This window comes from Astatotilapia calliptera, chromosome 18, assembly GCF_964374335.1.
Source record: "Astatotilapia calliptera chromosome 18, fAstCal68.1, whole genome shotgun sequence".
Lineage (NCBI taxonomy): Eukaryota > Metazoa > Chordata > Actinopteri > Cichliformes > Cichlidae > Astatotilapia > Astatotilapia calliptera.
Genome location: NC_137439.1, coordinates 7,518,049 through 7,540,667, shown reverse-complemented (window position 1 = coordinate 7,540,667; position 22,619 = coordinate 7,518,049). Strand labels below are relative to the sequence as shown.

At 40.3% G+C, this 22,619-nt stretch overlaps 2 long non-coding RNA genes and 1 pseudogene across 4 annotated transcripts; 1 reads left to right on the top strand and 2 right to left on the bottom strand.

Annotated features, from left to right (window-relative positions):
• Positions 1 to 3,531: 3,531 nt before the first annotated feature.
• LOC113011338 (frizzled-8 pseudogene) lies at positions 3,532 to 6,385 on the bottom strand (annotated as a pseudogene). The gene has a single exon (XR_013903142.1). The product of XR_013903142.1 is annotated as a frizzled-8 pseudogene (transcript).
• A 3,147-nt stretch (positions 6,386 to 9,532) lies between these two features.
• LOC113011399 (uncharacterized) lies at positions 9,533 to 13,528 on the bottom strand. 2 transcript variants are annotated; one of them, XR_003270535.2, is made up of 4 exons: positions 13,370 to 13,528; positions 12,838 to 13,000; positions 12,599 to 12,705; positions 9,533 to 9,909 (listed from the first exon to the last, which is right to left on the bottom strand). It is a non-coding gene; the product is annotated as an uncharacterized LOC113011399 (long non-coding RNA). The 2 variants fall into 2 exon arrangements; XR_013903380.1 differs by lacking the exon at positions 13,370 to 13,528 and adding an exon at positions 13,229 to 13,355.
• Positions 9,941 to 20,380, top strand: LOC145422012 (uncharacterized). Its single transcript, XR_013903381.1, has 3 exons — positions 9,941 to 12,417; positions 14,419 to 14,615; positions 19,730 to 20,380. It is a non-coding gene; the product is annotated as an uncharacterized LOC145422012 (long non-coding RNA).
• The last annotated feature ends 2,239 nt before the right edge of the window (positions 20,381 to 22,619 follow it).

Here is a 22,619-nt window from a genome sequence, read left to right as displayed (position 1 = left end):
GAGAAAATCTATCATGCCCCCTTTGATGTTCTTGATACAGGGATTGGAGCGTAAATAAATAAATAAATAAATAAGAGAGAGAGAGAGAGAGAGACAACGAGCCTATGTGAAGAAATGTTGAATAGCTTTCAGGTGTTTTCTTACAGTAGCTGTGGCTTCTTGTCTGCAGATTAGCTTATTAAAGAGCCGAAGCAGAAGACAAAAAAGCTCACGAATTAATTTCAGCAAACACATGAAAATCTTTTTGAAAAGGAGAAAATGTTTCAGCCAGCATTTCCCTGGCTTGTGCTGTGAGCAAAGCTTATGCTTTATGTACATCATTAAAAAGGACCTTGATGCAATTATCATTTCTTCTAAAGCATAAACACTTAGAAGCCCCTTTTCTAGTGTCTTACTAAAGCGTTATTTGTCATGTCATTTTGAATCCTGTTTATTATTAAAAATCTTCAGTTTGTTTCCCAAGTTTGCGTTTTATTTATTATTTCAACCCTTTTGTTTTATCTCTGTTGTAGGTTGAGTTTTTTTAAATTTTATTTTATTTTTTACACTTGTAATCCTGCATTTTCAGATTCCTGGTGTCTGGTGTTCCCATGTTCTGGTTTTCTCCACCTCTCTCATCCCCTTATGTGTATAAGTAACCTTCTCTTACCTGTGTTCCCTTGTTGCATCGTACTGATTTCCTGCCTGCCTCTTTCCCTCTGTGTTATCTTGCCATTTGCATTGTTTGTTACTCTGCATCTTGGACTCTGTTTTGGATTCATGTTTGTATTAGAGATCCAAAAGTGCTAGCACCTACACTTTTTAAATGAACCATAAACTTTACGGCAAATGCCCACATCAATCATATTCTATTAACCCTGGTCATAACTCTGATTTTCAAGTGAAAGATAATCTTTGCTCACTCTGTCCCTGCTTGTAAGAAAAATGAAAATAAAATTAAAAATTAAAAACATCTAAAACAAAGTGGATGTTTTAATCATTAAGACATTTACTGGAGGAATCCATTCTGCACAATCAGATATGTCCAAAGCGATCAAGTTACAGCTAATAATTATTTAGTGGGCTGATCTTTTTGCCCCTGCATGCCAGACAAATATGACCTCTGACCTGTGACCTCTGCACCCTTCACCTCGCATAACTTGACATGTAGGCATTTGCGATTTTAAAAATGCAGGTAGAGTAAACTTGATGGGTCTTAATAGCATTTATGTAATCCTGTCAAAAACTACACAGATAAATAAAAAAAACATTCACTTTTACCTAGTGGTATTAAAAATTATTTCTTATAAGCTTATTAGAATATCAGTGGGCTAATTTTATGACACTGTAGAGCTTAGAAAGCAGGTTTTCATTTGGCCACATTGGCTTGTCAAACTTCTCATGCAGCTATTTATTATTATTTTTAAGTCATTCATTTTCCTTAAACACTTCTTTTCAGAGTAATGTGGCATTTGTTCTAGCATGCTCCGAGACAGAAAGCAGTGAGGTCCTCCGTCCATCACAGACCTGTCAGTTAGCACTGTTTGCTTAAGACTGCATTGTAAATCAGCCCTGACATGACAATGGTTGATAATGAAAGCTAAATGCTCTCCCCCCAGCTCTGTATACTCTATGAAATTAAAGGTTCCTATTGCTATGTGACCTTTAACAGCCCATATAAGCCATTCAGACATCTTAACATGATTTATTCCCAACCAGTCAGTTTGACATCGAATTAGGTCATTATACAAAGACTGCATTCACGAAGATCCTAATTGGAGGAAACTAAGACGAGTTGGGCTCTCTGGGTTTTACCAATAGGATCTGGCTGTGATGAGCTGAACTGGCAAGTCAGCGTCTTGTTTATGTTAGAAGGAGATGGATCGGGCACGACCTCTCGACCCATTTCCTCTGTTGATTTTTTGCTTGTGGGCTTAAGGGAGCATGCCCAACCCCCCTGCCACAACACAAATATACACACACCACGGGAAGAGGAAGCAAACTTGTCTCATGCCTAACAAGTAGTGGCAGAGCAATTTGTTCTGAGACAAATTGAAACATGTCAAAATGGCCTCTGTAGGAAATAAGTGATTCGAACTGATGCCCTGTGTGCAGACAGAATCAGGTCACTTAAAAGCCATTTAATGTTGGAGTCAGAAATGTCCATATGTTTACCTAAAAATAGTAATAAAACAAACCCCATAAACAGAATAAACACCTATTCACAAAAAAATAATAAATAAATCACTGACCACTTAATAGGTGAAGACAACTGTTCTCCTTATTTTTGATTTGAAAATTCGTAAAATATGTATTTAATTTAATTTTCCATATGATTTGTGATGTATGGAAACTTTACAGCTTTAACTGGGAGTGTTTGGGGAAAAAGGAAATGGAAATTTTTGAAAGGATCTTCATTAAGATGACAGATTGTTTTTAGAGGCATTATCTTACATAAGAGTTGAGCCTTATCTTCATACTCTCAGATTAAACGAAGGTTTTTCAGGCTTTATGTTAAATTAAACTAATTTGTAGCTGCTACTGTTAGTTTTGTGCTTTGTGAGTCACTGATGGCTGACAGCTTTTAATAATTTGACCAGAAGATGGCGGCATTTTATTATCGTTTCCCTCGTTCTTAGCGAAGTACAATTTCCCCCCCAATTTTGAACACATAAGGTTTTGCTGTAACATTTGAGTTTATGAATAGCGTGTGGATTTATCATGCTGGAGAACAGGAATCATTTTTTTCCTTTTCCAAATTATGGACACAAATAGAACCACAATGGGGTGATGATGTTCAACAGGATAAGCGGACCACACACTGCAGAGACGTGATCACGATGGAGAGAGTTTCAAATCTGTCTCTCCTCTCTGACGTCTTAATTAGAAGCCTCGGTCATCACATTTGTAAATGATCCATCTTATTAAGAGTTATGGGAGCCTTCAGCTTAAACCTCTTATAATAAGCATTTTTTGTCCTGGCTTAACAGACGGTTTCTTCTTTAACTTCTGATGGCCAAACCAAAAATAACACCGGGAATAACAAATGTCCCTCTTCCACTACCGCTGTTCCAAAAACGAATAACTGAAGACTGGGCGATCTATGTGGGATAAAGTAAAATGTGAGACATTAAGCTCGACAGAGAACAGAAGTCAACAGTTAATAACAAATCTTAAGCGCAGGGGGCTTTAAACTAAGAAGACCACCTGTAGTTTCACCATTGCCGTGCCGATATTGTTCTCCTGGTCTCACAGCATGTAAATCTGCAGCACCAGGGACGCTTAATAGAGCTTATCCCACGTGACTACAAAAGCAATTTACATGTTTTAGTTAAATATAAATGAAACTACAGCTGTCATAGTTCAGCCATTGCGCACAGAGATGCTGAGACTTTAGCACCTTGCGCACTCTGCTCATTAGTCTGAATACTGAGATGCTGCTTCAAGGCATGAATTGCATCAACAACTTAAAAACAAAAACTTAGAAATACACAGTTTGACAGTGTCAGATTCCAGGAGAAACAAGTATTGAGAATAACCAGGAAACATGAGTAAACGTTCAATAAAAGTTGTTTTATTCTCAAAATAAAATCTTCTATCAAAATGGAAATTATATATATATTTACAGTCTCGTAAAATTCAATGTACAAATGTACAATGTATGTACACCAATAATTATATAAATACACTTTATGCGCAAATGCAACCCGTACGAGGCAGTATTAAGGCATTGATTAATGTACGCATAAATCCATCTTGTAGACAAAACAGCCCAGCAATGGCCTCATTTCTAGCAGAACAGTCTCATTGTGAATATTGTGTTTAAGACACAGCGGCTCTTTGCAGTGAGAATAAGGAGATACTCAGATATACCACATAACCTATCGACAAGGGGGATCTTGTCAGCTGTGTGCATTCAATTAAGCCCAGATAAGACTCTGCATTCTTCGTGCCAGGTACATTGTTCTGCTGCTGGCAGTCTCATTATTTAAAGAGAAGCCATTAGGCGCTCATTAATGTGCTAATTACAACACGCTGATGGACAATCCCAACACAATTAGTCACCCCTCCCCCTCTCAAACCCTCTATTCAAAACCCCTGGACGTCACTGGAAGAAGGCAAGGGAAGAGCACTTTCCATAAGTCAAACTGATCTAAGTTTTATAAGCAAACCGGAGCATAAATCCATTAAACTTTCACATTAGGGGAGTGCTCAGGAACAAAGCTTGACTTTAACTAGCAGTTTGGGGACTGACGTTTAATAATTTACCCATTAAAAACAAAACAAAAATCATTCTCTATGACACATTGCCCCCAGAAAGCTGGTTTTAAGTCTTTAGTGTCAAATGACATGAGATTGGGCAACTGGGCGTCCAATCCACCTGATCAAACCCGGGAAAGTGGCATCTGTTTGGGGCAGGAGACGGAACTGGCCGTCCCAGACCTCCAGGTCAGTCCAGTGCTCACGTCACTGTACATGGAGCCCGCTGAGGCTTTACTACCCCAGCAGCACCGCGTGCAAAAAGTCCTCCAGGAGTCCAAGGTCTTCCCGGACCAGATCCAAGCTCCCGACGTGATACCCACCAGGAGGCACATGAAGTATTTCAGCATAAACACAGCATAGTCTGGCCTCTGCCTGTTCGGGTCCGTCATGCACGTACAGTTGTGCGTAATTTCCCACGTCTGCCTGTTATGCTGCTCGTAAAAGTAACACGCCACTATGACAGTGGCCGGGACTGTATATAAAACAGTGAAAACTCCTATCCTGATCATCAGCCTCTCCAGTTTATCAGTTTTTGTGCCTCCTTGTTTGATAACACTCCTGATCCTGAACAGCGAGACGAAGCCGGCCAGCAGAAACATGGTACCGATGAACAGGTAGATAACCAGCGGTGCCAACACAAAGCCCCGCAAGTTGTCCAAATTCTGGTTGCCTACATAGCAAATCCCGGCTACGGAGTCCCCGTCCACTGAGCTCAGAGCCAGAACCGCGATGGACTTCATGCTGGGAATGAGCCAGGCGGCTAAATGAAAGTACTGTGAGTAACTGGCTATTGCCTCGTTACCCCACTTCATACCTGCAGCGAGAAACCAAGTGAGGGACAGAATCACCCACCAGATCGAGCTGGCCATGCCAAAGAAGTAGATCAGCAGAAAAACGATGGTACAAAGAGCAGGACCAGTGGTTTCATAGTGAATGTATTCTCCGCCGTTTTCTCTATTGCAGGCAACTTCTTCGTGTCCAGCGATCAGTCTGACAATATATCCAACTGACACGAACATGTAGCAGGCGGAGAGGAATATGATGGGGCGCTCCGGGTACTTAAACCTCTCCATATCAATTAAAAAGGTCGCCACAGTTGCAAAAGTGGAGATGAAACACAGAACCGACCACAGGCCGATCCAAAAGGCAGTAAAAGTCCTCTCTTCTGGTGTAAAGTAAGGGTTGTGGCACGGAATGGCACAGTTCAAGATCTGTCCAGTTTTAACGCGGTTGTGCAGAGGGTGGCTGTCGCTGGTAACGGGCACCATGGGCGCACGGCAGAAGCATCCCGTTTCACACGTAGACGCTGCTGGTTTGTGCTTACCGGGGATCCCACGACCATAGCCGCTCTTCTTCTTGGTGTTGTACGGCTTTAAGGGTCGGTTGGTTGGCTTCGCCACCACAGGAGAGACAGTGGTGGTCTGGCTGCGGTTGTAGTCCATGCACAGCGTGTCCTGGTTGCCTTGTTCGGGCAGCAGGTCGCATCTCATCCGGTCTGGCCACGGGAAGCCGTACTGTCTCATGAGCGGCGCACATCCAGCTTTGGCCCGCTCACACACACTCCTGCACGGTGGCAGCGGTTTCTTGTAGTCTTCAAGGCAGATCGGTGTGTACATACTGCAGAGGAAGAAGCGCAAGTCGGGGGAACACTTTATTTCCACCAGCGGCCAGAACTGGTGCACTTCCAGGCCGGCTTCGTCCTGCGTGTCGTGTTTGAACTGGTTGGGCATGTAGGTGTAGTTGTAGCCGATGCCTTTGCACAGAGGTACGGAGATCTCCTGGCACTGGAGCTCTTTGGCAGCCAAGCAGCGCGTTCCGTGCAGAACCAGGGTTAACAGCACGCACCATCCCGGGATGCTCCTATCCATCGTTGTTTTCTGTGCGCGTTTTGTCCTCCAAAGTCAGAGCGAACTTGCTTTTTGCAAGCAGGCTGCAAGTCCAGTTAATCCAGGAGAAGTGCCAAACTCATGCTAATGCGCACGCAGTTTGCGAGTATGTTTAGTACGTGTGATATCCAACACAGGCGTTTTACTTTCTGAAAATCTGTGGATACTTCCAGTCTACCCTCCCTCTCTCTCTCACTCCTTTGTGTCGGTGCAGCACCGCGTCTCTGCCTGCATGCTCTGTAACACACGGGAGCATTTGGCTTTATACGAGCTGGAAGAGGACACTCCCTCAGCCTGGGCGGAGAGGAAGAGTAAGTCAAGTCAATCAAGACTTCCTTCTATAGGTGTTTGTTTAAAATGTTCACCCTGGTGGAAGGGTTATAATCACTTTGCCCTTGTTTGCACTCCCCCAAGAGACACACACAGACGCAGAGTCACAGCGCCCTTTACAAACAAGGAAAAGTTATCAAAAAATAAATACATTATGCAGGAATGTAAATAGGAATGCAGACAGCCAACTAATAGGATACAAATGAACTAATTAGGGTGTGGACTTAATACATTAGTGCCTGTTCTCTTGGTGGTGGGTTGTAGGTCAAAACACTTGACTCAATCATTCATTTTCTCAAAAATGCAACATGAAATGAAGGAGAAAACTAAAATGTTAGCTGTTTTTTCTACTGAATTTATAACGTCTACCTTCAAATGATAAGGAGCATCAAGTGCTGTAGTGATTGCCATTACCAAAATAGTAAGCAAATCAGATTCTCAGCAGACTCACAGGATTCATCTGCAGAGGATGGAAATATTACATCTTGTACCTACACAACACCAGATCACTTTATTCTGTCACAGCTCTTAAGTTAGAATTTAAGAATGCTACTTTAATATCTGGGCAGTTTCTGAAAATTAGCTTTTTGACTAATTTCACAGGATTTCTCGGTTCATTAATGTTGTCAAATTAATGAATTAAACAAAAAAATATGGCTGTCTTCCCCCAGTGAAGCCTGCTCTGTACTTTAGCTGGTTTTCATTGACAATCTTTCAAGTTAATCAGTGGATCAAACATCTTCCAGTCCCAACCTATACAAGTAGGAAAAAAGAGCTGGCATTGCTGCTGATGATACAGCATATTCCCAATCATCAGTGCCTGATCCATTCAAATTTTAACTTGTCTAAATCTAAAGAGAAAACAGTTTTGCTCATTCGCTGTTTAAAGCCACATGGACAAACTAGTTTCTCTGGTTTTTAATTGGAAACCAGTATAAACTCAGTTTTGCATGCAAAACTCCTGGTTCACATTGAAGATGAGCTTGATAAAATTAATTTCACTAATCTTCTGTAAACAAATGGTTGTGAAGGCCACAAGGAAACACTCCTTTTTGATGCCGTCTGTCATTTAGACACAATCCAGTGCAATGAAAAAACTCCTGCCCTTATATCTTACAATGTAAATATGTTTCTGTGGCCTACATGAAAATGTTTGTACATGCACATTTGCATGTGTCTTCTTGCATGTAGGATAACTACTACGGGGAAAATGTGTGTGTGGTAAGGGTGGTTGCTATAGTCTTGTTAGCACACAGCAGGGGGTCGTCTTGTTTGAAAGGGAGGGGGCTGTTTGTCTTAATGCTGGTGCCAATGTTTCAGTAAGATCATGCTGGGCCAGCGATTACTGCAACACACCACAGGCCTAATAGACAGGATAGTGTGTGTGTGTGTGTGTGTGTGTTTGCAAACAGTTTCAGAGCTCAGCTCTAAGAGAATAAGCTAACATGGGCAAATACAGCATTGTGATAGCACTAATTAAAGTCATTCACACTTCTTATTGGATTCAGCAGCTTCAAATGGAGCTGAGACAGTTTGGCAGACAGGCAGTGTGTTTCCAATCCACAGGTTTTATCAGAACTAATTAGCCCCAAACTCCAGTATTTGCAAAAGGCTGCTTGTTTCAGCTGGGTTTGGATTCTCCAATGTGTGGGGTTGTGTGGTTTCTGGCTAAACTCTCAATAAGAAAACCTCTAATCAAATCAATAAAAGAGCAAAACTGCTTTTATTTACCATTATCAGACAAACATGTCTTTCTAAATATGGATAGCTGTTGTTCTATCACAGCTTTATTTATAAGATACATATTTTTTTTCTTTTAAGTCAATCTAATCCCAAACGTATAGGTTAACCTCGCAACATACAGAAGAACTTAAAACTAGCCCTCAGATTATCTAACACGTAAAAACAGAGGTTCTTCTATTCTAAAGGAAGAATGCACAGAACTAATCGGATTCTGTCAGTGGTATAATTGCGGTTTTTCAAAATAAAAATATATTCTTGCCAAATTCCCCTGGATCCATCCTGAATTCCCAGTTAACCTTCAACTCTCTTCAGATAATAATTTAAAGTATATTTCAGCATACTAAAGTGTTTCCAGTTACAAATGTGTCAGCACATTTGCACATTAAGAAAACTTTTCAAAACCCAAGTCATGACTTGAGTTACATGCACTTCATTTACCTGCAATATGGACAGACAGAAAAAAGGAAACAAAAACAAATAGTCCTTTTCCTGCTCACTGTAATCAGCTGACTTCACTTTGTGTGGAAGGAGTTGAAAAATAGCAGAATGGTCTGAGACTGCCGAGGAGTAGCAAGAAGAATATTACTTCCAGTTCAATTGCATGCATAAATATGAAAACAATGACAAAGTGCATACTGCGATGTGGCCAGAAGCAACTATCAACTGCTGATAGCAACACATCAACTCTTTCCACACGTCTGCATAAATAACATATCAGAGCTAATGACAAAGAGAATAATCTTAAACCAAAGTGTATGCTGAGCTGTGATTTTTTCAGAGGTTAGAGAATGAGGAGCGTTCAGGCCTACAGTCACAACCGCCAGTTTGTGGGATGTTTACCTGTCCTTGCTCCAACAGGTGTGGGCAGAAATGGCCTGATTGCTTTTCTTTGAAGCATTTTCATTTTTCTTTTTTCACTAACTTAGATGAATGCTGTATGTTAACAAATAAAAGCTAATTCACTAGCTGGGCCCACGTCCTCATTTTAGGTTTGACAGCGTTTTAGTAGGTAAAGGTGAATGCTTGGACATGAATTGAGCTGCGGTTTGGGGAAGGCCTCGAGGGGGACTGGCGATGGCTCCCGGGCCTGGCAGATCCCCGTGTACTAAATAGAAGTCAAGAAGTTAAAGAATTGAAAGGGGGAAGGAGGGTGAGGCACATAAACGAGAACGATCAGCTTGCAGAACTGGGGGAACCTATATAGATGAGAACCGGAAGGAGCGTGTTTGGAGGCGTGGTCCCGCTCCTGAAACTCCGATACATAACTGTCCAATAGAAGGATATTGTGTGTGTGTGTGTGTATAATGCAAAAGTAATGCAGTTTTTGTTCATTCTTTTGATTATTTTATTGATTATTACTTTAAAGCCACCAATGTTAGGGTCATAAACAGTACATTTGTTTACACAGCAAGAAAAACAACCTGAATGAATTTGTTTTACTATTAATTTCACATAATAGTGTCTCATTTTGGTTCACTTCCATATAAAAATGATACTTTTTGCAGCTGGTTTTACTTTCAAAAACAACATTCACTTTGTCTGAACGGGGGGGGACAATTTTCTCATGAAGAAATGAGACTCCTCAGACATTCTTATGTATGTGCAGGAACTTTTTGGGGCTGATCCAGATGCCTCACGCTGGGCCAGCCGTCTCCAGCTGAGCTGTGAACTGCAGGTGAAAGTCTTAAGAAACAGGTGCCTGCTCCTCCTGCCAGAGGGAACAAAATAGCAGGGTGGGCATCGGTTACACCAATCGCTGTCTATCAGAGTGGAACCTGTATTGATTAACAAGGCCGATAGACTCGGTGGCCCCAGCCACCAACTGTCGACTGCGCCTCCCCCTTCTGTGTGCAACAGCGATAGTGGGTTTAGGGTTACGCCCTGGCCCCCTGCATACCAAATTTAAAAGGGTGGAAATGGAATTACTGCATCTGTTTAGAAGTCAACTTCTGCATTCTCTGGGCTGCCCACTCTGCCACTCCTCTATCTAACCTCCCTTCTTGACTCTCGGTAGGTTTCCCCCCCGATTCTCCCAGGGCTCTCAAAGTTCACGACGCCAAAGAAAAAGGTGGGTGGGTAGCAAAGGAGGGCGGCTTCTCACAGAGTTACTGAGGCGTGCTGTGAAACTCTGAAATGTCTGTGTCTTTGTAACCTCCTCATGGGAAGTTTGGGCTTGTGATACTCTCAAACACTACTCTCCTTTCTATAATTTAATGTGGTAAAATTAAGTTGATTCGCACTGTGGAGCCACAACCCTGTCAGTCTTGAGTAGTTTCTCTGAAAAATGTGGTTAGATCGATAAGCAAAAAGGGAATTAGGGTTAACAACAGACAAGAAAATAAAGTCTCAGTTAATGTGATGCTTCCTCACAAATCAACTCATGTTCATAAGCTCTCACAGAGCGTAGATGATCATCACTGCAATGATGATAAAGTGGCATTTTGTTTTAGCCTTGAAAGACAGAATGTCACAACTGCAATTATATTAAAGGGAAGTTTATGAAGTCTGATTGGGGTGAGGAACAAGAATAATTACTCAGAAGACACATTTGTGCATAATCTGGGAGTCTTTGCACACATACAGCTCAGAGCACCTGACATTTGTGTCAGATTTGGCCCAAATGTCATTAGCTGCACTTGACATAGACTAGGGGAAGCTTTTTGTGGGAGAGATGTGACCCAGATGTCAGTACACACCTCACATCTGGCCTATATAAACTGAACCTGGTCAAGCAACCAGTCTTACCTCAGAGTCAGTGCAATGAGTCATGGTCAAATCTGGCACGCAAGAGAACCTCTGCTTTGGGCTAAATTTGTGCCAAACAAGCATCGCTATCTGGATAATGTTCTATACATATTATAAACAGTAATATATATATATATATTAATTAGTTATCCATATCTTATTTATTCCAACATCTTCGAACTCTCTACCATGTGCCATGAATATAAACATCTCACACATGTTACACATGTTTTGATTGTTAGTATTGTGTGTTGTCTATCCTGTTACTTACACTGAAAGAGAAGAAAAAGCCCAAATCCTTTTACTTGGTCAATAAAGTTGATTCAGACTCAGATTACGGTGATGGAATAAAAGGGAATTTTACTGCCAAACAGAATAAATAGCAGGAATACTCAATAGAAAAACAAATGAGGGGAAATTTCCTTTTGCTATAGCTTTATTACCGGGTTCTCCGCATTATGAACAAATTAATAAATACAAGCCCTTGTGCAATTCTTAACCACCTCTCTGGATATTCAGTAGATAATAGTTAGCCAAGAGATTTTAAGGGCAGCACACTCCACTCACTCATGGCACTTGGGCAGAGTTGGCGCATGTGAAATTGCTGTCATATTTCCCAATGTCTACAACATTTACATTAGATTCCCCCTGAGAGCAACATGTCTGAGCCACTGTGCATGCGTTAATGCCCTTAAATTCCAGGTTACAAGTATGTATGTGTATGCTTTGTTAGCAATGTTTGTCTTTGCCACCATCATCCACTTCATTCTGTAGGCACCAATAACCGACCTGACCCAATTTCATTGAAACCTGCAACTCCGCGTATAATTTCTTTCTGAAGCTGGCAATTAAATGAATATTTAAATGAGTGTCGCCTTGGTCCCCAGGGTAATTTGGTTGATTTAAAACTTCATGTGCGCATGGGAGAAGAGGCCTGAGTTTAATTAGATGTGATGTATGTCTTCAAGATAAGACGTGAAGGCCCTCCTGACTTCTGAAGATGTTTACTTTCTTTAAGTTTGGATGCAGTCTTTCAGACGCCACCCTTGATCTCAGAGGGAATGCTGCTGTCACCAAGTTCTCACTGGCTGGATAAATAATCAGAGTATAAATAACTATGATATCTGATTTTGGAAGTGTCAATTGCTCTGAGCTAATTACTCAACAGCCTGGAAATTCACCACTCAGCAATAAATACTCACTTAAATGCTCATCCTTGCCAAATACTTTTGACAAATTTGAATCTGCTGATATTTCAGATAAACGCGATTTTCTGTCAGAAAAATCAGCCTTACTTTGTTTAAGCAGGTTTCTTTTTGACAATGTGTTTTTCCTTTAACGGCTGAGCGATCATTATTGAGTGGAAGGCGGTCACTTCCCAGGGGAAATCGGAATATCTTGCAGTGTGCGCCCATTCTGCATCTCCTGGTCAGTGATGGATAGAGGATTCCTCCCTTCCTTCCTTCCACAGGTTAGATTCCTCTGCGGTTCTCTTCCATGTTTACTTAAAGACAAACTACTAATCAGCCCGGGGTGGGTTGGGAGGCTTAGGGCAGTCACCCTTAACACAAACACGCACTCGCGCACACACAAATCCTGACAGTGTTGCACTACTGATAGAGTGTGTATGAGTGTGTATTGTATGGACTCACCTTCCTTCCGCTCATTAACCAGAGCAAACATTGACACGAATACCTCCCATCCAATCAGTCTACTGCTGGGCAGGACCATGACAGCCATGTCTGTGTTAACCAACCTCCTGAAACCACACACACCACACACACACTGATATGGGAGCCAAAAGGTGTAAAATATGCTGAAATATTGTTTTTTATTATAAGATGACTTTTTAACTTATTTAAACTTTTCCTAATGCAGCCTAAAAACTCACCCTGAGGGGTTGCTGGAAAATTATCTGCTGACTTTCCTGTGTGGCTCCAGTGTTTCTCCATGGATAGGGTGATTCCCAAAAGTCTTGGCTCCAGCCTAGCTTTCTTTGTCACTATTTTGGTAGCTGAGTTTTAGGATTTTACAACCAAAAAACTCCTCAGAAGCTTGGAATTTGAAAATAGAGCAATTAATATATCATAAAGATGGAAGGTGAAGTTACAGATAAGTCTTCCAAATTCCAAATTCCATTTTTCCAAATGCCTTGAGTGCTGAAAAAACAAATTCCTCAAAAAATCCCAAACCAAAGCTAACTGCAAGGCTTGATATCACCAGGTGCTTCAAATAATAATAATAAAAAAAATATAGGCCCATAAACAAAAACATGTACATACAATGACTATGGAGCAGTGGCTGGCATTGTCTCTTTAAACTACAAGCTACCACATGACCAGATACGCACAGGGTTGTACAGGTGTATGAATTCAAAGACACACAACAACAAAGAAAGCAGTAATGTTGCTTTAACTCAATACCTTTTAACTGCTGACACCTGAATTTAGCTTAGGGGATACAGACACACACACACACAAACTTCAATAATGTGCGATCTGCTGCAAAGCAATTTTACTTTCACTCACACAGCTAAACTGTGCCCATTCAGTTACTGCCTGAAGCCAATAATGCACACCTGGTTTCACTACAACAGAATGAGCTGATAATTTGCATTGATTGAACAGGTCACAACCTCAGGGAATACAAGTGAAATCCAACTTAAAAGGGAGTGGAGTTTTGCTGTGGGTCATCCAATAATAATTTGAATTATCGTTTCCAAAAATTGGCAACATCCTCACCCAGTTAATTGCTCACATTTGGCAGCAAAAAGACACCAAACATGACAGTAAACCCGAGCAGTCAGACTGCTAATGAGACTGCTTTGAACAAATACCCAGGTCAATGTAACAGGTACAAGTAAACAAATAAATCAGAGGCTTTACAAGTACAGTTTCCCACACTCTTAGAGATTATGGGCAACATGTTTGTGTCATGTCTTGCATTTAATTCAGAATAATTGCTTGTCTGACACTCTGACTGATTGCATATCTTGGCACTACGGTTGTAGACATATTGCTGTGTTCATACACCTCATGAATCAGCTTGAACAGAGCTATTAAAATAACTTCCTGGGTTGTAATCGACGAGTGTTGCTGTTTAAACTGACGCTATTGTACCTTAACTGCAACATCACTTAGCGATTAAAAACCCATGAACAATTATTTCAGCACTTTAAACACATACAGAAGTGAATGCAACAGAAGACAGTCATGTGTTTCCCTTTCACAGGAGGTAAAATCAGCTGCCAGAGTCTGACCACTTGCCCGTGTCTCCCTTCATAATCCCTCCATACTGTAGTTTAAATTTGGAGGCTGCCAGCCCTGCATTGAGGGTGTTACCATGAACCCTTCTAAATTGCCACTTGTTCTCCTGGCGTCATTAAGACCCTAGGGCGACAGGGGTCTGTTCTTAAATTGCTACGACTGGAAACAGCAGTGGCATGTTTATAATTACGATCTTTCTTCAGCAGCGATGACGTCTTCCCTGCGGTAAACACCAACACTCGGCCGGCTCTGGTCCCGAACAGGCACGAGGATTCATTAAGAGCCTTGACGACAGCCTCAGAGCTCACTTAACTTCGAGACGTTGGCTGTGTTTTATGAGAGGCTTTCAACCTCAGAGGGACCTTTTCAGTGAGGCTGTTCTGAGGGCAGAAGCAGTGACGAGGTGAGAAATGTAACCATGTTGAAAGCCATTAGTGTTCCATTAGAGTCTGGCCTTCAGGAGTAGGCTCAAGCAACGAGAGGTGACACAGTACGCCTTTCATATCTAAAACCTGTGGCATGTGTGTCAAGGGCCATTTAAGACAAATTATCCTTTCTTGATTAAGCAGTGTGTTAATAAACAAAAAGAAGCTGTTTTAGGACTAATTAAATACTCACTGAATTAACAAAACGCACATGTCATTTTCATATTGATGTTATGTTTACACTTAAATAAACTGCAACTCACTGTATTCTTTGCAGTAAAATTGTTCAGCAGCAATAATATTTAATAATTAATACAATTATAATAGGTAAAGTTCATTATCTCCTGTAGTAATGAGTCTGGTAAGCCAGTATCTTATCTTTTTCATTCTAGTCAAAAAAGGCAGATACATTTTCAGTTCTTGTAAACTAAAGACCAGAAATATTCAAACCTTTTCATCTAGTAGAAAGACAATAGCTGGCTTATGTATAATCTGGGAGTTAGCCTGTCGACAGCCTCTGGGGGCAAAGGTTTCTGGTGTAGCAACCAGATGTCCTAATGACTTACTGTTATGTTTGCTTTTATTATTTAGAGTGCAGATAAATTAATAAAGCTAATGATTGCTCCTGATTGCCCAGGGGATTGTCGGCTGTTCTTTACCCTCTCTGGACGAACTGCGCCGCTCTCGCTGTCTAAGGAAAGCAGGAAATATCATAAAAGACTCCTCACAGCCCGCTCATAATCTGTTCCAACTGCTGCCATCAGGCAAAAGATACAGGAACATCAGAACAAAGACAAATAGACTAAATAGCAGTTTCTACCCTGTAGCTGTTAGGGCATTGAATTACAAGTAATCACCTACAATTCAACCTGCCAAATACTGTGCAGTGGATGACATCCTGTGCAATAGTGTCTGTGTGCAGTAAGGTTCTATTTATTATACTGAATGACTGTGTTCTACCTCTCTTATATTTATATTTTTTCTCTTGACACCGCAGGGACTGCACTTATTTTGTTGCACTTGTTAAAAATGACAATAAAGATATCCTGATTCTGATAATTAAATTGTTGCTAGACACAAGTTGATGATTTCAAGATTGCATTTGCATGTTGCAAAAACTGTTCACTTGCATGCAACCAAAGTCTGCTCAGACCTGTTTGATTATTGCAGTGTAACTTGCGCTCTTGGTAACATTAAATTATGATTGTTGATCACAGGCTGATTGCAGATTTCCTTTCATATAGATCAGCTTACTTAAAAGAAATAGTTGCTGCTAGCTACAAAAAGTACAGATAACGTATTCCTCATTTTATATAAAACTAAAGAGACGCTCAAGGGACATTTATTCAACCCGTTCTTGCTTAAATTTATACTAGATGCCCTTTATCAACATGAGTCTTTAACATCTGGGAAGATCAACTTCCTGAAATACTGAAGCTGTGAGTGTAAATGTTTGAAAAAGAGATAAGTGGGATCTCCATAGTTCTTGGGCCTTGCCCTCTCCTTCTCAGGGAATTGGATTTGGCAGATTTCCATCATCTTAGTGGAGCTGGGCCTGTTTTTCTTTCTCTTTTCTTTATACTGCTGCTAAACCTGCTGCCCCCTTTTTTACTGCTGTCCTTCTAGCTCAAAATACCTGGAGCAGTGAAGCTGGAAAAGCCATTTAGGATGGATATCAGATGATGTGTAATTTGGGCTTAAAATAACATGTAGGCAAAGAGTAAGTCTGACGGCTCAGCTTATTTCCTGGAGCGTTTAAGTGGCCTCATTTTACTCATTTGGTAAAAATCTGACTAACATACACATTGTACAGACAGGTTAATAAACACACACAAACACACTCAGGAAGACGACCCACACACATACACACATCTGCACAGAGTCTAAACAGTCAGCCAAGCTCACTCTTTCTCTTTCTCACACACACACGCACCATGTACAAGTGATCCCGAATAATATTTACCCCTGTTTGCCCCTGCTGTAACAGCTGTGCAAAAGTCTTGAGCCACGCCTCATTTCTTTATATTTTGCTTCCAGACTTTCTGAAGGTCTTTCAAAGTTTTTCTTTTTCACTCTTTTTCAGTCCGGCCCATTTCACAGGAATGCTTTTTCTTGTTTGTTAAGCCACTTAACACTGACCTGCGACTAATTCAGGGACTAAAAAAGGCACGTAACTCAAAGGATGAACCAATGTTCCATCTACAGATAACAGACAGTTTAGTAATTAACCAATTTTAAATTGTATTTATAGAAACTTTATTATTACACTTGTTATTATTACACAGCCTGTTACAAAAACACATAATTTGCTACAGATTTCTTTAGCTGAACCTATAAAAAACAATAACACAGTTTGACAGGGGTAAAAATTGTGTTTTTTTCACCAACAAGCTTATTCCCAAAGAGCTATTCGCCAAAAAACTTGATATATATTGGCATGGTGTTACAATTTGAGGAATTTGAGGAAACTGGACAACCGATGGACAAAAAAGAAAGAAAGAAAAGAATCTAGACCAGTTGAATATTATCTGAAAGTCATGTCCTCAAGAAAAAGGGAAAAATCCAGAACTGACATATCACCTGAGAGATGCATTTTGACCTTCAGTTTATCCATCTACTGCTCACTGAAGCCTCATCAGAAATGTTCTCATTGAAAAGGATGCTTGTCATGAAGCCATTCTTAATGAGGGGAACAGGGAGAAAGACTGAGGAATGCCAAATTACCCAAGAACTGGACTGACAATCAGTGGCAACATATTTTATGGAGTGATGAACCCAAATTTGGAAAATGATGACTCAAGTCATCAACAGTATGAATGGAGGAGGTCAGATGTGAAGTACAACAGTGAGTGTCTACAGCTATTTATAAAACACTTTGGAGGCTCTGCCTTGTTTGGGGATTTGTATTTCAGCCAGTGGTGTTGGGCAAAGATCAAATGTTGATCCACCAGCTAGAAAGTGCGTGATTGTCAACAGCTCCATTTCTCAGTATGACAATCCAAAAACACTGCCAATGCAGTCAGTTATGGATTGGACTCCATAGATCCTGAATCTTAATGTTATCGAAGCAGTATGTAATCATCTAAACTGAGGACTAAGAGCTCATACCCTTCAACAAGCGTGTGTTCAGATTGCATATCCAAATGTATGATAACTTACCTCATTTCCATTTAGGATGTTGATTAAATTACTTGAAGTGTCTGCAACAGTGCAGGAAATATGAATTTCAGAAATGTCTCCTATTCACCCAGCTTTAAAATCTAGATAAAACACAGGGTGTTGGCCGCTCTCTGAAGACAGTGCACATACATTTATTTGTATCAGGAGGAGCAACACATTCCGCAGGAAGGTGATGAGTCAACTTTGTCCCAGATGAAACTTGGCAGAAACCGCCATGCATGACTTGACCAACCCACCCATGACAATGTTCAGATTGTTCAGTCCAGACACACAGTGATCATTAAAGATAAATCCCAAACTTGCCTAACTAAACCTAATGTTACCCTAACCTGGCTACACATTTAATAACTAATGTCAGGGGTTCTCAAACATTTTGGGAACAGGTGCCTTGAGGGGAACCTTTCACAGAGCTGCTTCACAGTGATAAACAGAAACACATTTCATAATTAATTGTATTAATACCCATTATATGCTTTTAAACTGAAAGTAATTGTATTTAAATTTTATTTGGGCTCATCTTAACAACCGTCATGTGATGCAGTTTGGCCTCCCTTCTTGCTATTGTCAAAATAACCGAAAACAATATGTGTCTCCATCTTTTCTGGGTTTATTTAGTTTGTTTTTAGGATTACTGAAAATATAAACTGATGTTATTTCTCTTTGCTGAGTGACATAAACGCAAGAAAGCTCTATGCAATGTGTCTAAGTCATATCACAGTTTCTACTGGCATTTATTAATCCAATCTAGATGCACATTTTTATGATTTGTAGAAAATTATTTAGCATATTATTCACCCTTTGCCATTGGTGAATACTTTGAAGGGTTTTTATGTTAAAACATACCTCGAGATGACTGTTGTTGTGAACCTGTGTGATATAAATAAAATTGGATAACTAATGGAAAAACAACAAATGCCTTGCCATGGGTCACAAGTCTTACCACTTTGATAACCCAGAAAGTGACTCCATAGAGACCAACATTTAACACTTGTGGCCATCTGAGGACTACCAATTAACCCCATGTCTTTATTCTGGAGAAAACCTACATAGACACAGCAAGAACCAATGATCTTCTTGCTGTGAAGCAATGGTTCCCCTCCCCCCTCCACCACAAAACAGGCAGGAATGAGGTACTGAAGTAAATGGGGGCCACTGTGGGAATGAGGAGGGAGGAAAATAGAGCCGTGAGGACAAAATAGTACAGAGAGGTGAAACGAGTGACAGGTAGCTGTGATTTCCAGCGATAGTATTTTTATATGGATTCTCAGTATATAACGAATGAGCTGTTTTTAATCATGCATTGTATAAGTTAAGGAAGCAAGCCATGGGTCGACTTTATTATCCTTGCAGGTGATTATGAAGTATTTTTCTTGCAATTCATTTATCATTCACAAAATACTACATCTACTGAATGGCATTCCTAAAGCCTTGGAAGTGCAGACCCAGTACAAACTCTAGCAGTGTCACTCAGCAATGATAAAGCATGCACCAGAGTGTAATTAAGCTTATCTCACCTCAAACGTGTCTGACAACAGGTGCATTCAGAGCTGCAGTTGTCAAGGATTGCAGCTGCATGAGCCTTCATTTGTGAGATAGCGCAGTCAAAGGGTAACCCACTCAAGGAGAAATGGCTCTGACTGTTCAGACGCCTATAAAAACGCCAGTCTGTACGCTGGTCTAATGGTATTTTGCTTGCAAATTAGGTTGGTGTTTTCATCTGATAGTAGCCCAAATCTGCCATGTTTTATGCCACAGCTTTTTAATTGGTCCTCATTTTCAGTAACACAACTTGATATTCTGAGATTAACTTGATTATATGATACAGACGGGGGAGAAATTAGATTTTATAAAAATGTTTTGGTGTATTTTACACATGTCAAACTAAAGAAATTTGTTGTTTTGTTTCCCCCAGACGTGGCTCCCTGAACTCAGCTCCAAAGGTCACAGACGTTGACAGAGTGAGACACTCCTTTCCTCTCTGTCAAAGAACCTCGAGTGCTTATAGCATGGACATTCCAAACTTAGAGACATAGTCCTAAATACATACAACCTTTTATACCACATGGCCCGCGAACATCTCGACCTGTCCAGACAACAACCTACTAATCTCAGCAAGCTGAAGCTAACTATTTAGTTTCTGTGGTAACGCTGTGTTGTGGTACTTCGCAGTAAGAGCTATATAAAGGGTCACTGACTTAAATGAGTATTTACAGTACAAGAACGAGATCAATACTATGAGATACGGCCTGTTAAAATAATACAGGCTCAGAGCTATGTTGGCCCTTCACTGATGACAGAATCCTTGGAGGCCATTACTATGTATGTTGTTTTGGTCCAACATTTAACTAAGTGTGCATACTGTGCATCTATAACCTCTGCTTTTAAAAACAATATTAAAGTTTTACAATTAGCTCTTCCAAATCGTTGAATATCTGCAGCTTCTGTGCATTTGCCAGAACTGCTGTGTGCTCGATTCTCAGGAGTTTCTTCCAAAACAAACATTTGTCTCTAGGGATTTTACTTCTGCAGTGAAGCGTTTAAAAACATTTTTCTACTTTTTACTCTTTATTTCTTTGTCTTCTGAATGAGTGACACCCCAGAAGATAAGATCCCTCAGTGATGACGATTAAGTGAATGACTTTAAGCGTCTAGTTTTTGAGGAAACACAGTTGTTAAACTGAACCAGAGAGGTTAAGCTGACAAAAAGAAACCCTGTCATCCATTTTTATTAAACATAAAATAATATGAAGAAATATGATGACATTTTTACCGCTAAAATGACAAAAACATTTTCTGGATTTTGTTACAATTGTTATAAGTTCTTTCAGCATTTTAATACGCTGCATTGAAAATGCAGTTTATCATTTCTGAGATTCTATACAAATGTAGTAAATGTAAGTAAATGTAAGTAAATGTAAGATTGTACAGGGACATTTTAGAGTATTTGCAGTAATCCTACTAGCTACCTGCTGTGGTTTTGGCGTGGAGCTGTAAGCGTTGGGTTTCGCCGGCGGGTCTTTTGACCGGACTCACAGAGGATGAGTGGAGATCCTGAGTGCTGTAGAGGCACTTATGAAGGGCGCACATTGTTGCCAGCCCTGGGGAGAAAACTGAGCAGTCTGGCAACACAGGCGGAATTTCCTACTGTGATGTTATCTCACACAAGACATTTAGCTTCAGCCAAATGAAGAAGGGGGAGAGAAAGTGGTAAGGAAGAGGAGGGTCAAAAAAGAGGGCGATAGAAGGAAGGGGAATGACAGCTGAGGACATAAGGGAGAGGATGAAGAGGTGGTCAGATAATGATGAAGACAAGGGAAGTAAAATGTCCTGTAGAACAAAGGAAAATGAAGTAAAAGGCAATGAGGAAATACATTATGAAGGGTAGATGGGGAACAAGAAAGAGAGACTGCAGAAATGGGAGTGTAGGTACTTTTCTTTACACATTAGTTTTATGCACATTTTATATTCACATGAAAATCTTCTGGTACCTTCTTCTGTGTCTCCAACTGTGTATAAAGCCTGCATGTCATTCATCCTGTATTCCACTGTGGGGGTGCAAGCATCAGACCAGGCTCACTTTGCTTCTGAACATATTCTATGTTAACCAGAGGGGGCCACGAGTGGAGTAGAATTCACCGCATCAGAAAAGTGACGATATATAATTTACAGACAGGACACATCCATCCATCCATCCATCCATCCATCCATCCATCCATCCATCCATCCATCCATCCATCCATCATCTCCCACTTATCTGAAGTTCAGTTCTGGTGGCAGTAGGCTATAAGCTGGATCCTTTTATCCAGGATCCTTACCCCCACACTTTCCATTTCCTCCTGGGTCTCCTGAGATCATACGAGAAATATAATCTCTCCAGTGGGTTCTGGGTTTACCCCAGGGTCTCTTTCTAGTTGGGCAAACCCAGAACACCTCCAAACTTGAAGTACCCAGAAGCATCCTAAGCAGAGGCCCAAACAACCTCAATACAGGACACATACATTTTTAAATTTAATACAAGGTTTTTTAAGTTACAGAACTGAAATGACAAGATGAAAGTTCTTTAGGGACACATAAATGATCAGAAATACTTTCATTTGTGCACAAATTGAGCACCGAGGAAGAGAAACCTGAATATGGTTTCAATATGTTTTGCAGCAGAAATCGATTTAGTAATCTAGATAAAGGCCTCAATTATATCAAATGTTACCAAAATTAAATGGTCAACTTTTAGATCCACACTCTTCCTCTGCGTTGCCATTACACAACAACATCTTCACTGCATCGCACAGTAGTATATGGTGCAGTTTTCACTGTATCATCAAAGCAGCGTAGCAAAGAGAGTAATGAGAGGACCTTTGAATCAGGGACTAGAGCAAGACTAGTAAAGCATTTTTATGACCTTTGCATGATAAGATTTAATCATTGAACCACTTGACTGAAAGTACAGTTTGAATCAAAACAGTAAAAACAGTTTAGAAATCAGTTGGAGAATCAAGTTGAATGAGGAACTAGGTTTGTAATTTTAACAAAATATATAGGTTTGAAAATGCTAAATGTTAACACGCACTAACTGTTTACATGTTTGAATCACACTGACATGTCAAAGTAAACCTGCAGGGTGAAAACTACAACAAAACCACATTTATGAGCCTATGTTTGTTTTTGTTTTTTAAATTAAGCAACAGAAACAGAAAATGTGACATTTCAAATATATTACAATCAACATTGCTATAGTTAAGAAAATGTTCCCACTTTTCCTTTTAAAAATTTGACATTTCAAGACATTTATGCAAAATTGATAA